Source organism: Dasypus novemcinctus, chromosome 15 (genome assembly GCF_030445035.2).
Source record: "Dasypus novemcinctus isolate mDasNov1 chromosome 15, mDasNov1.1.hap2, whole genome shotgun sequence".
NCBI lineage: Eukaryota > Metazoa > Chordata > Mammalia > Cingulata > Dasypodidae > Dasypus > Dasypus novemcinctus.
The window spans coordinates 79,394,067-79,407,171 of NC_080687.1; the positions used below are offsets into that span (position 1 = coordinate 79,394,067).

At 37.3% G+C, this 13,105-nt stretch overlaps 1 long non-coding RNA gene across 1 annotated transcript in view; it reads left to right on the plus strand.

Annotated features, from left to right (window-relative positions):
• The window catches only part of LOC139436537 (uncharacterized), a 51,330-nt gene that overhangs the window by 21,143 nt on the left and 17,082 nt on the right, over positions 1–13,105 (plus strand). Inside the window, exon 2 of the long non-coding RNA XR_011645831.1 lies at positions 8,246–8,289. This is a non-coding gene — a long non-coding RNA (uncharacterized lncRNA). The remainder of the gene's footprint in view (positions 1–8,245; positions 8,290–13,105) is intronic.

A 13,105-nucleotide genomic window follows, 5' to 3' on the forward strand; every position in this document is an offset into this window, starting at 1 on the left:
CCAAGTGTGCCACCCTGTAAATGTATTATTTACTTTCACCATTTTATTCTTTGGTTTTCATATGTCACATTATATTTTCATCTGCCTTTTTACACTTTTGGTTGCCCTTTCTGCTATTCTTGCCTTCTACATTCTCTAAGCTGTCTCGCCTGTCTTTTTCTTTTGGGCTCTAAGCCTCCTTTTAATATTTCCTGCAAAGGTTTTCTTTTTTATGATGTCTCCTAGTTGCTCTTTATTTATAAATATTTTAAACCCACCTTCATATTTGAAGGACAGTTTTACCAGGTAAGAAATTCTTGGCTGACAATTTTTCTCTTTGAGTATCCTAATTATATCATATGACTGTCTTCTTGCCACCATGGTTTCTTATGAGAAATTTGCACTGAGTCTTACTGGGCATCCCTCATATGTGATGGTTTGTTTCTCCCTTGTTGCTCTCAGAATTTTCTCTTTCTCTTTGACATTTGACATTCTGAGTAGTATATGTCTATTCAGATTTATTCTGATCGGGGTACTCTGTGCTTCTTGGACATGTAAGTTCATTTCTTTCATGAGTGTTGGGAAATTTTCATTCATTATATCTTCTGCCCCTTTTCCGTTCTCTTCTCCTTCTGGAACTCCTATGACATGTATGTTGTTGAGCTTCATGTTATCATTCAAATCCCTGAGCCTCTGCCCAATTTTTTTTTTAAGATTTATTTTTTATTTATTTCTCTCCCCTTCCCTGCTCCCCCACCCCTCCCCTAGTTGTCTGCTCTCTGTGTCCATTCACTGTGTGTTCTTCTGTGCCCGCCTGTATTCTTGTCAGTGGCACCCAGAATCTGTGTCTCATTTTGTTATGTTATCTTGCTGCATCAGCTCTCTGTGTGTGCGGCACCATTCCTGGGCAGTGTGCACTTTTTTTTGCACTGGGTAGCTCTCCTTACGAGGCGTACTCCTTGCACGTGGGGCTCCCCTATGCAGGGGACACCCCTGCATGACACAGCACTCCTTGCGCACACCAGCACTGCGTGTGGGCCAGCTCATCACACAGGTCAGGAGGCCCTAGGTTTGAACCTTAGACCTCCCATGTGGTAGATGGATGCGCTATCGGCTGGGCCAAATCTGCTTCCCTCTGCCCAATTTTTTCCATTATTTTCTCTCTGGTCTCTCTCTTCAATTTCAGCTGTTATGTCTTCTGTATCACTTATTCTTTCTTCTTTCATTTCAAGTTGGCTGTTATATGCCTCTAATATGTTTTTTATTTCACCTATTGTGTCTTTCATTTCCATGAACTCTGTTACTTTTCTATTCAGGTTTTCATATTCTTCTTTGTGATTGCTCAGTCATTGTCTTCTTGATGTCCTTATTCTGTTAGCAATATTGTCCTTCCACACACTAATTTGAGTTTGGAAATGCATATGAATATCTGATTAGTTGTCTCAAATCCTGTGTTTCATCTGGGTCTTTGATATATTACTTTGCTTAAGCTATTTCTATCATTTTCTTAGTATGGCTTATAATTTTCTGCTGATGTCTAACATCTGATTATGATGCTGAGTTTACTCTGTCCAATTTCTCTTTCTTTTGAGAGATATACTGGGGAGAGACTGTTTAATTGACATTCTTCAATCCGTGGCTCTACTTGTTCTAGGTCTTTAGAATCATCTCTGTAAATTGCTCAAATCTGGACCATGAACCCAATAATGGGTTGCAGACCTGCTTCTAAGGGCCTTGGGGAAGAAGGCTGTAAAGGCCAGAAAAAACCTTTCTTGTTTACTTTTAATCCCCTCACGTGCACTTCCTTGGTCTGCCAGCAGATGGCACTCTTCAACAGGCCTCTCAGTTCCATGCCTGGTGGGAATGTTTTTGCTGCTTCAGGATGGATCAATAAGACAGAGATTGCTGCCTGGAGGCTAAGAGCCTTGCAAATCAAACTTTCTCAGAGACTTTCTCCAACCTTTGCTGGCAGCACCCTCTCTTTTCCCCAAGTAGGAAACAATTCCACTCCCCTCAGTTTCCTCAACAACCTGTCCCAGTCGTAGGGAGGCTCTGAGAGGGTTGCCTCTCTTTAGTCCCATGCTGGCTCCCAGGGACAACAAATGGTGCCGCCCCCACCCAGCCTGGAAGGGCTGGTTGGACACAGTAGACCACATCTGTGGGTCACAAGCTAAATCAGCCCTAGGCTGAGTCCCTTTCGCTCTCCTGTTTCTTGTGGCGGTAAATCACCGTGGCCCCCTTTGTAGCTGCAAGCTCAACGCCCTGCTGGAGAATTCAGCGCTTTCTGCTGTAGAGTGGAGGAGGGGCGAGGCAGCCACCCCTGCAGTCTTCTCAGGGTCTGAGGTTGAGGTTCGTTTCCTGTGCCCCTCTCTCTTCTGGGTGGTGTCCAGCCTCCCCATGGTGTCCTACACCTTAGAACTCTTTTCCCCAGGCCATTTCTGCCTGTCCTCTAAGGACTTTTCTGAGTGGAGAGTGTCCTGTGTCTTTCTAATCCACCATTTTCCCAGAAGTCCTCCTTATGCCATTATTGAGCATATCTGTGATTTATTTTATGCCAAATTTTTTGGTCAGTAATACAACTTCCAGATATAACACTGTTCCTTGGGAAAAATAACTATTACTTTAAGACATTCCATTCCCCAGGGCTGTTCCCAGCAGTGCCCTTCACTGCCTGGTTAGTAAGAGGAAAAACTACCATGAAGTAATGCGCCCCGTTTCAAGGTTATGCTCCGAAAGTAGTGCTTTCATGTTGACAATTTTGATATAAGTCTTAAAAATGATTAAAATTGAACTGTAAACTGCCTTCATCTCTAAGGTTTAGTTCTATAATATTATCAATATTTTTATTTTTAGATGTTTTTTAAAAATGAGGAATTTTAGTCACTACTCTTAAATATTTCTTCTACCACTTCTCTCATGTTAACGGATATTCATTTTTCTTAAATTTTGCTGAAGGTAAGAAGTATAAGAAATAAGTGGTCAAATGAGAGAGAGGTGTTGACACATTTAATTTTTGTTTAAATATATTGTATGTCAGAGTCTGATTTGTTTCAGAAGTGCAGCTGTGGTTTATAGCTAATATTTGAGGAAGATACCTATTTCTCCAAATCAGTTTCTATATGAAACAATAAAAGTATTAAGTATACTAATATAGTAAAATTATATATACACACATAGATATTGATAATATATGTCTAATTTTATGTTTAATTATGATTGGTAGGAGTTAGTGTTACACATAAATATTATTATAAATATTATTATTATTAAAATACTTGAGGGTGGTAATTCAACCAGCCTGAGTTCAAAGCAGAGATTCAAACTGCTTTATTTTATTGGTCATCAACAAATGGAAGAGATGCAGTATTTTGTTGACAGATAATATTCAGTAGTATATTGGATCTTGAACTAGGAACACTGGTGAATATTAAAGTCATAAATAATTCAATTCTTTGTAGTCAGTGTGTAACCTCAAAATAACCCTGTTCAGTCTGAAGCCACTGGTAATGGCCCAAAGTCTGGCAAGGCCAGATCATACCCTGCCATATATAGTAACACACTGTAATATAGAGTTTCAACAAAGGAAATACAGTTAGCATAATAATGAGGCATTAGCTGAAATGCACACGGAGTTGTTGACCTGAAACAAAAATCTCCAGAAAGGATATGTTTTGAAGGATGCTGACAAAGTAATTAAAACAACTTGAGAAATAGACCTAGTTTAAAACTTGGCAAGTCATAAGTCCTGTCTTAGTCATTTAACCTCTAACTTAAGCTCCCTGATCCTTACAGACTATTTTAATATTCAGTTATTCAAAAGAGTAAATTCACAGCAGTGCCATATTTAATTCCAACAAGCACCTCTACCCTAATACCAAACTTTTACATGATTTCCGTAGTGTGCTAATGTCTTTTCCTCAGTGCTGGGGTTTTTCTGTTGTTTTCTTTCTTTCTTTTTTTTTTTTTTTTTTTACTTACTGTGCTCTTACCCTTGAATGCCTCTCTCCTTCCTGCTCAGTTGTCACTGCTATTATCCCTTCCCAGATTACCCTGACAGGACAACTCCCTCTGTACTTACTAGCCATTTTGCAATCCATTCTCTACTACATTGGTATCATTTATCTATGTGTCCATCCATTTCCCCCTCCCTATTGTGAGGTGCTTAAAGGCAGGGACTATTTCTCATCATTTACCACCCAGCGTGGTTCCAGAGAAGGGTGGTCAAGAGAGGATTTGAGTCCTGGCTGTCCTACTTATTAGCAATGTGATACTGGAGTTACTTAGCACTCGGCTCTCATTATCTCCTAACAGAATGTCCTGATTGAATTGCTCTGATGATTAAATAAGATCAATACATATACAGTGCCTGTTATACAATAGACAATAAACATTGGTTACTGTAAGTAATAAGTGTTTCTGTCATTTTGTTAATTGGACATGTTTAAGTTATATCAGCACCTAAACAGACTGAAATTAGTGTGGTTATATTGTAAATCATTTCTTGATTAAAAAGATGATTTTAGGTTGTATATATGTTACTAAAATAACCTTTAAAAAAACATAGGACTGTATAAAACACACAGTGGACCCTAATGTAAACCATGGACTATAGTTAATGGAACAATTAAAAAATGTTTTTTTATGAATTGTAAAAAATGTGCCACACTAATTCAAGGTGTTAGTAATAGGGTGGTATATGGACACTCTGCAGTAGATGCATGATTTTTCTCTAAACCTACAACTTCTCCAGTAAAAAACAAAAGATTATGTCCAATAAAGCTGCAATTAATCATCGGCAGCAGTAGAAAGTATGTCTAGAGATATTATTTGAGTTAATACCTTTGCTTATTCCAAGAAATCCTAAAAACCTTAAATATGATCACCATCATCATAATAATTAACAACTTCTACCAAGCACACTTCCCACAATATTTTTCTATTTAATATGGGAGTAAATTGAAATTAATCAGAATGCATTTAAATTATAGTTTGTTAAAATTTAAATGTGAAAATGGATACATTATTTATAAATAACTCTGTTATAGAAGATAATACTTTATTATATATAAAATATTCTCAAAATATCAACTATTTAATATCATTAGAAATGGTGACTTATGGAGAAGAAGTAGGAATCAGCGCACAACGGTTTCCTATTTTTCTTTCTTACAAAATAACACTGATTGGCATTATGTTTAGCCCTACACTAAATAATGTGAAAGTTGATATACTACAATATGTATCCACAGGCTCACATGAAACATAATCCTACAGCAAAGGCCACCATCAGGAATGTTAGCTCTTCACTATACCGAAAGGCAAGTGAATTCGGTGTGGAATCTGTTTTAGTTTCCTAGGTTGCTCAAGCAAATACTATGAAGTGGGTCAGGTTAAACAATGGGAATTTTTTTTTTCTGGAAAAGATACTTAATGATCCTTTTTTGAACAAATAAAAAGCAGTTCATTAACACAAAGAGTGCAGAAAAACTTTCTACATTTGAAAAGGAATGGGGAAAAAGGCAACATGTAACACTGATAGACTTGGCCACATAAAATTTACAACCTTTCACACATTTCTCCCAAATACCTCTACACATACATAGAATAATGAAATGGTAAAAAGCAATGTTGGTGAAAAAAAATAGCAGTTCTTTGTTGGAATATATTCAGTAAAATACAAGAATAATTTATTCCTTCATGGTTTGAGGCTAGGAAAGAGTCCTAATCAAGGTGTCATCAAGGTCATGCTTTCTTCCCAAAGACGGTGGCCTCTGGGGCTGGCTGCTAGCTGTCCTTGGTCCTTAACTTATCATGTGGCGGGGCCTCCTGGACCCTACCGCTCTTCTGGGTTTGGTCGATGTTCCGACTTCTGGCGTCCTGTGACTTTCTCTCTATCTGAATTTCACTGTGCTTACAAAAGACTCCAGTAATGGGCTGAAGGCCCATCTTGATTGAAGGGCCATGCCTTAAATGAAGTGGCTTCATCAAAAGGTCCTATCTACACCCACAGGAATGGATTAAATTTAAGAACATGTTTTTTTTCTGGGGCACATACGGCTTCAAACCACCATGCTGACAGTGTTCCTGCTATCCCTCCAGGAGTTTGAAACATTTTGCATTTTTCAGGATCAAGCTCACCCTTAGAATAAATTTAATCTGGATAATTGACTGGATAGAGGGTAGCCTTATTCTTTGCTCTGGACAGTAATAATAATGAGCTGCCAACTGCCTGAAGCCATAGTCCTGAACAGGACAGTGGCTGATTGAAGGGGAAATTTCTGGGTAGAGCGAGAAGTCAGAAGTCCTTCCCGGGGGGATCTAAGAGCATTTCTGAAATAGAGCAAAAATAACTCTGTCTTCCCTACCCACGTCAACCTCTTTATCTTCTAAGGACTGGAGATAATTTCCTCTTCTCCACATGAAAATGCAAAGTAACACTAAGGACATCCTGTACTACTTAAAAACAGTGTGCAGGAGCTAGAAGGTAAGGAATGAGCTGCATAATAATACTATTCCACATTTCCCTTTATTAACACTGCTTTTCATTTCTTCTTGTATTTAAGCTCTTTTCAGAAATGTCTAGCAAACAACCAGTATGGTACTATATTGGAATGCACATTCTATCTATAAATAGTGGAGAGTATTTCTCTTTATTATATACAAACTATAAGGCTTTTTAAAATTCAGGGCTCTTAGAAAAACCTAGTAAATTCATTCATTCTCAAATTTTGACTTTCCAGTATATGATTTCTTAAAAATTGATTATTCTTACTTTAACAAGATCAAATGAGATTTCCCAATAAGTTATTAATAAGTGAAATTGAATACAATGGATAAAAATGTAAGTAGATTAATAATACTTTGTTTTTATATCATTTTTGTCCATTAGACCTCAAACTATCTATTAAGTATATTTGTGTTCTTGTATCACTGAATAGGTATCCCTTTTAATGTTAATTTTATGAATAAAGAAATATATATTATATATAGATATAGATATAGATATAAGTCAGATTATTGTCTCTTGGTAATTTTGTTTTTTTGTTTTTTTTTTTTAATCTTTTTTTTTTTTTTTAGATTTATTTTTTTATTTATTTAATTCCCCTCCCCTCCCCTGGTTGTCTGTTTTCTGTGTCTTTTTGCTGCGTCTTGTTTCTTTGTCCGCTTCTGTTGTCGTCAGCGGCACGGGAAGTGTGGGCGGCGCCATTCCTCTGCAGGCTGCTCCCTCCTTCGCGCTGGGCGGCTCTCCTTATGGGTGCACTCCTTGCGCGTGGGGCTCCCCTACGCGGGGGACACCCCTGTGTGGCAGGGCACTCCTTGCACGCATTAGCACTGGGCATGGCCAGCTCCACACGGGTCAAGGAGGCCCGGGGCTTGAACCGCGGACCTCCCATGTGGCCCTAACCACTGGGCCAAAGTCCGTTTCCCTCTTGGTAATTTTGATGTAAATTTGGAATTCAGGGATCTTGAGCAATTCAAGTCAATTAACATACTATCTATTATAAATTTTCAGCAAAGCCCTAGCTGTGAACCTCGTTATACTGTTGATGAACTGAAAAAGGTAAAAAAAAAAAAAAATTAACTCATCCTTGTAATATTTATAGGTGCCATCTGGTGGTGGTAAGTAAGGGCCCACCAAGGAATTTGACAGACCCAGTAGAGAAATACCCTTCTTATTCAATGGCATGCAGTCAAAACTCACCAGGGATAGAAATAATATTAGACACCCCTTGGCAGCAAAAATTCTTCAAAAACTCACTTTCTGCAATTCCTCTCCTCCCATTCTCACCTAAACCCACTCTATTTTGCTCTCACTACTCCACTGAAACTGTGCTCATTAAGGTAATAAAAACCTCTACACAGCCAATCCAATCTTTCCTCCTCCTCTTTCTTGTCTCATCAGATTGCCATTTAACACAGTTGAGTACTTCTTCCTCCCTGACATACATTTTTAAAAAAGTTTCCGTTTAATGATTACTATTTTTTTAATTATTTATTTATTTATTTTTACTCCCCCATCCCCCACCCCAGATAGTTCCCTTTTCTGTCTGCTTATTTTCTTTAGGAGGCACCAGAACCTATTCCAGGTCCTCCCATGTGGGGAGCCAGTGCCCAACCTCTGAGCCACTTCCATTCCCTGCTTGTTGCATTGTCTTCTGGTTGCTGCATCTGCTGGTTGCAGCATCTGCTGGTTGTGGCATCTGCTCACTGTGGTGTCTGCTCGTTGTGACATCTGCTCATTGTGGCTTCTGCTTGTCTTTTTTAGGAAGCACCTGGAACCGAACCCAGGACCTTCCACGTGGGAAGCAGGTACCCAATTGCTTGAAACGCATCCTCTCTCCACTGATACACATTTTTCATTTGGCTTGTAAGATGTGACACTCTCTTGGTTTTTCTCTTACAAAAAAGACAACAACTGCATAGAAATTGACCTATTTGAAAGAGAGAGGGAAGAAAAATAGAAAATAGATCTATGCTAAAAGTAGGCACTCTTGGTCAATGCTCTTTAGTCCAAGATGCCTGAGGGTTCAGTGATCTGTAGGTTTGCAATATTGTAAAATAAAATTCTCTGAACCAAGCTAGAGAAACACAAAAAATGAAGGAGGTGAGAAACCTAGCATGACATGAGATTGGCACCTAAAAGAATCCTAATGCTTAGGCTCCTTCTTAGCATCTCTTTTTATAAATTCTTTTCCAACAGAAGGGAATAATTACTGTAATTGCAAATATTCAGTGAGTATGCATCTTGGAGGCCAAAAACTCATTATCCATTGCCTCTTCACCTACAGACCATATGTTCATTGTGTTGTAAGTCAGAGGCCAAGATAGAGGCCTTCAAACTGAACAAGAGGGAACTGAAGGTAGTTGCTAATAGATACAAATACTCTGGCCAGGTTCTAAGTTGAAAGACTCTAATTTGACATGATCAATGGCTTTGGTGATTAACCTATGGAATTGCAGACACAGAGCCAACTAAATTCTTAAGAAAATTGTATTGCTAGAGAAATCTCAAGTTTAGTAAACAAAAAGTTGGTAATCATTCCACTCCTAAATCCTAAATAATCCCTAGGTCTCCTCTTGCTGATGGCTGATCATGGATTTTCCTTCAGTGCCCAGGCAAAAAAGTCCAGATGGTTCCTTATATGCAAGATCTGAATGTGCTGTTGAATCAGAGACCACTCTGAGTTGTTTCTCATTCTATCCTTTTCTCTGTAAGAGTTCTAATTGAAATTAGCCCATTTTATTTTGCAATTGCATTTTGAGTATATTGGGAATAATTAGATTTATCATTTAGCAATAGGTTGTCAGACCACGACAGTTATTTCTAGACTTAGTTGAAAACATGTATCACCCAGATATCGATTTATAGTTAAAATGGAATAACTGGACCAAACATTGTCTCTCTTTGGGAAGGATGTGAGTTCCATGCAAGTGTGCCATTATGTTAGGCTAAAGTATATTTGGAAGTTTATATATATGAAGACTGATGTGCATTGACGCTAAGTTACTAAAGGGTAGACTACAATTGCTCTTCTCTCTATAACACTCATTTCCCCTTCTTTTGCAGGCAGCATCATTTTAGGATTTCCTTTGGGGCCCCATTTATGTTCTTATCCATATGGTTGAGGTACACTTTTGTCCCTCACTCTAGGGGTGAGCATGTGGCCTACACCTGGCCAGTTAGCTACTGATTTCCTATAGAGAGTGATTTGGTTTTGAATAGCATTTGACCCCAGTTGGTCCAGTAAGAATGAACCCTATGATTTCTTCAGGATCTGCCATTCAGGCTTTTTTTTCTTTATCTCTTGGATTTGAATCTTAGAAGTTATAAGCTTGGAGCTTCCAGAAGTCATCATTTGGGACCTTAAAATGATGTCCCACAATGGATGACATAGTTGAAAGAGATATATTGATTTATTTTGGCCCTTGTATCAAGCCAAAACTGAAGTTTATATATGGGTTACATAAGCCAACAAGTTCTTTTTTACATCAGCCAGTTTGAATTGCATCATCTATCTCTTACAGCTATTTCAAATACTTCTCTTAGCTTATTTCAAATTGAAGAGAAAAATTTACATTAGATTATAGAAGTTATATATTTGAATACTTATGCTTCCTAAGATTCCCTTAGCCACAATTTTCTCTTTAATTAAATGGAATGCTACCATTTTAAAAAAATGAATCTCATTTAGGAAAGACAGAACACTGATTATCTTATTCCCTATCTACTATCTTTTCAGAAACTCTAGAAAACTAATATAAACATAAGGCAAACACTGGCATATTTTATGTTTGCCAAATTAAATTGAAAGTTTGAGTTTCGCAGTAACTGGTTTCCTTGACATTGCCCTAGCCCTGTCATCTATGATCAAACATTCTCCTGCCATCAAGAGCTTGTCTCTGCTGTGTTCTATTCAATTTTTTTGACCCTCAGGCCTGTCAGATTTTTTGTCTCTATAGAAATCAAGATGATAAATAGCTCACGTAATTAAATAATTTATATCATCATAATAGGAGAAGAACATTCCCTAGTAACATATCCCTTTTTGTTATGAAATACAGAAATATTTTGGAACAAGTGACCTTTTGGTGTCTTTCAAATCATAATTGTACTGGAAACACCCCATTCTGCCAAATTACTGCAACAATCCTAATGACATCTTTTAAAGCCATAAATAAAACTAAATTTGTTTGAAAGAGCATGGAATTTTGATTAAGGCTTTACTAACATTAAAACAATCTGGTACAAGTAAAATTGCAGTCCATACAAAAGTTAATATATCTGTTTCTCATATTTGATGATCTACACTTAAATAATATATTTGACTTTCATTGAACAAAGATATTAGGTTTTCTTTTTGTTTCTTAAATAATGTATTTCTTTTATATTTTATCTTCCCATTCTTATACTCATAAGGAATTCTCTGTTCCCTCTATTACAAGAAGGTCACGTACCTTCCCAGGTTCAGTCTTGGATAACAGAGCTCAGTTAGTAGTCTCAGAAAGGCTAGGGAATGAGCAAAAGAAATCAGAGAACTCATGCAGGGCAAAAGGGAAAGAAATTAGACACAAAATTTACCTCTTTAGAAAAACATTCAGACACTTAGTGGAACAGAGCAATCCAGGAATCATTTTTCTTCATCATCAGTACTAGAGCTAGACCACATGCTCATACAGAATCCAGAGGGCATATCCTAGAGAATAGATAAAATTGAGTCAAATGCTGGATCTAGCCCTCTGGCTTCAAGCTCTTTCTCCTTGAGTCTCCTGTTTTGTAAAATTTAATCACAGTCAGTCTAGACAACTGTCTCTTTATACTTGAAATTGCAGGCATTACAAGGATTTGCCTAAGGGGAAGTTGAGTTTGGGATGCGTTTAGTTTGGGTTTGGTGGCATATATTTATGTGTTTACAGGCACTTCCCTATACAGTTGTTATTGCTAGCTTCCAAGTATAGGAATGGATTCTAGGACTCTTCCTAAATCCAACAGTGAGGACCCACCCAGCATCATGACACAAGCACATCAATGGGAAATTGGTTAATGAGTGCCACCAAACTATAGTCACTCCCCAAGAGCTCTTGAAATGTCCTGAAATCCTATAGTTCATATATGTTAGGAACTTGATAGAGGTTGTGCCAGACTTAGCAAAAATCTTAAAATTGTACATGACATTACCAACAAGGAGTTGTGAAGCTGAAGCTTTTCTAAATTATCAATAACGATAAACAAGTTTAAATTAACCATGCTAGAGGAAAGGTTGGATTATCTTTTTATCCCTTCTATAGAAAATTATATCCTGAAATTAATGTCATATGAAAAGATAGTCAATGAGTATGTAGCAAAAAAGTATAAGGAAAAAAGTCTGAAAGATATGTATTAGGCAATTCCTCAGTTAAAAGCATTTTGTTAATTTTCTGGATTTTGTTATCTTTGTGGTATATTTAGGTTTTAAGATTTGTGATTTGTTGTGATTTCTATCTTTCCTAAATAAATACTTGCTTTCTTACCAAGTTTTTAATACATAATTTTGTTTGGCCTTCCTTCCTAAAGAAGCCCTCCCCAATTAGATTAAGGTCCCATGAAACCTGGGTCCACACATGTCTTTGAAAGAATACCAACATAGTTTGATCTAAATGACTGCAAAACAAAAATTCTGTCTCTCATCTAGGAGTTTCCAGATATGTAGATGACTCACTGAATACACACACACACACACACATATATTCTTTAACCTCTTATCAAAATAGCCATAATCAATGATTAATTCCTAGGATCAAACATATGAGAATCTGATGTATAGACTCTGCCAATTCCCCAGGCAAGGAAACCTCCTTTTGCAGATTGAGTCTGGCTAAAAACTGAAGAAAGTTTCAAATTATTATGTTAATCATGTAAAATCAAGTTCTGGCTCTTTGTCTCCTTATCATGTGGTACTTCTCATCTAAACACAGCAAGTTCTTCTTTAACATTTTTATTCAATAGCTTTTGGCTAAGCATAAAACAGTCACTATCAATTTCTCACCAGTTCCTGAGCATTCCTAAGTTGAAATTATTTTAGAGTAGTTATTCATGGGAGCTTGCAAGTTGAAATGAAAAAGCACTGAAAATCAATTTCATTATAAGCTTTGAAGTAAAGGGATGTTGCATCAAAAAACTTGACTGAGTTTGTAGGTGGTATTTGCTTATTTTATTCTGGAAAGCTACAGCAGAGCAGCTTTTAAACCACTGAAAAACCCAGCTGGTGATTTTCTGAAATACATTCCCTGTACATAATCAGGGAAGTCTCAGCTTGACTGGGTGTTTGCACAAAATTCACTGAAAAGAATACATCTGTATTATTTCATGGCAGTGACTTCATTTATAACATTATGTACTTTCCCTCTCATAGTGGATGCTTCAGTTAACGATCCTGTTCCATGGCAGGTTGGATATTTTCCCTGGTGGGTATCAAAATAGTGAGACTAACAAACAGTTCTCAGAACACTGAGAACAGTTCAAAACTCAAAATTTGCAGTATTTAGTGGACCAAAAACCTAAGGCTTTAAAGCTGCGCATACTCAAGCAATGTGAAGTGGAGAATAGCAATTGCTAATGGCAAACTAACTTCTATGGGAAACACTGGTC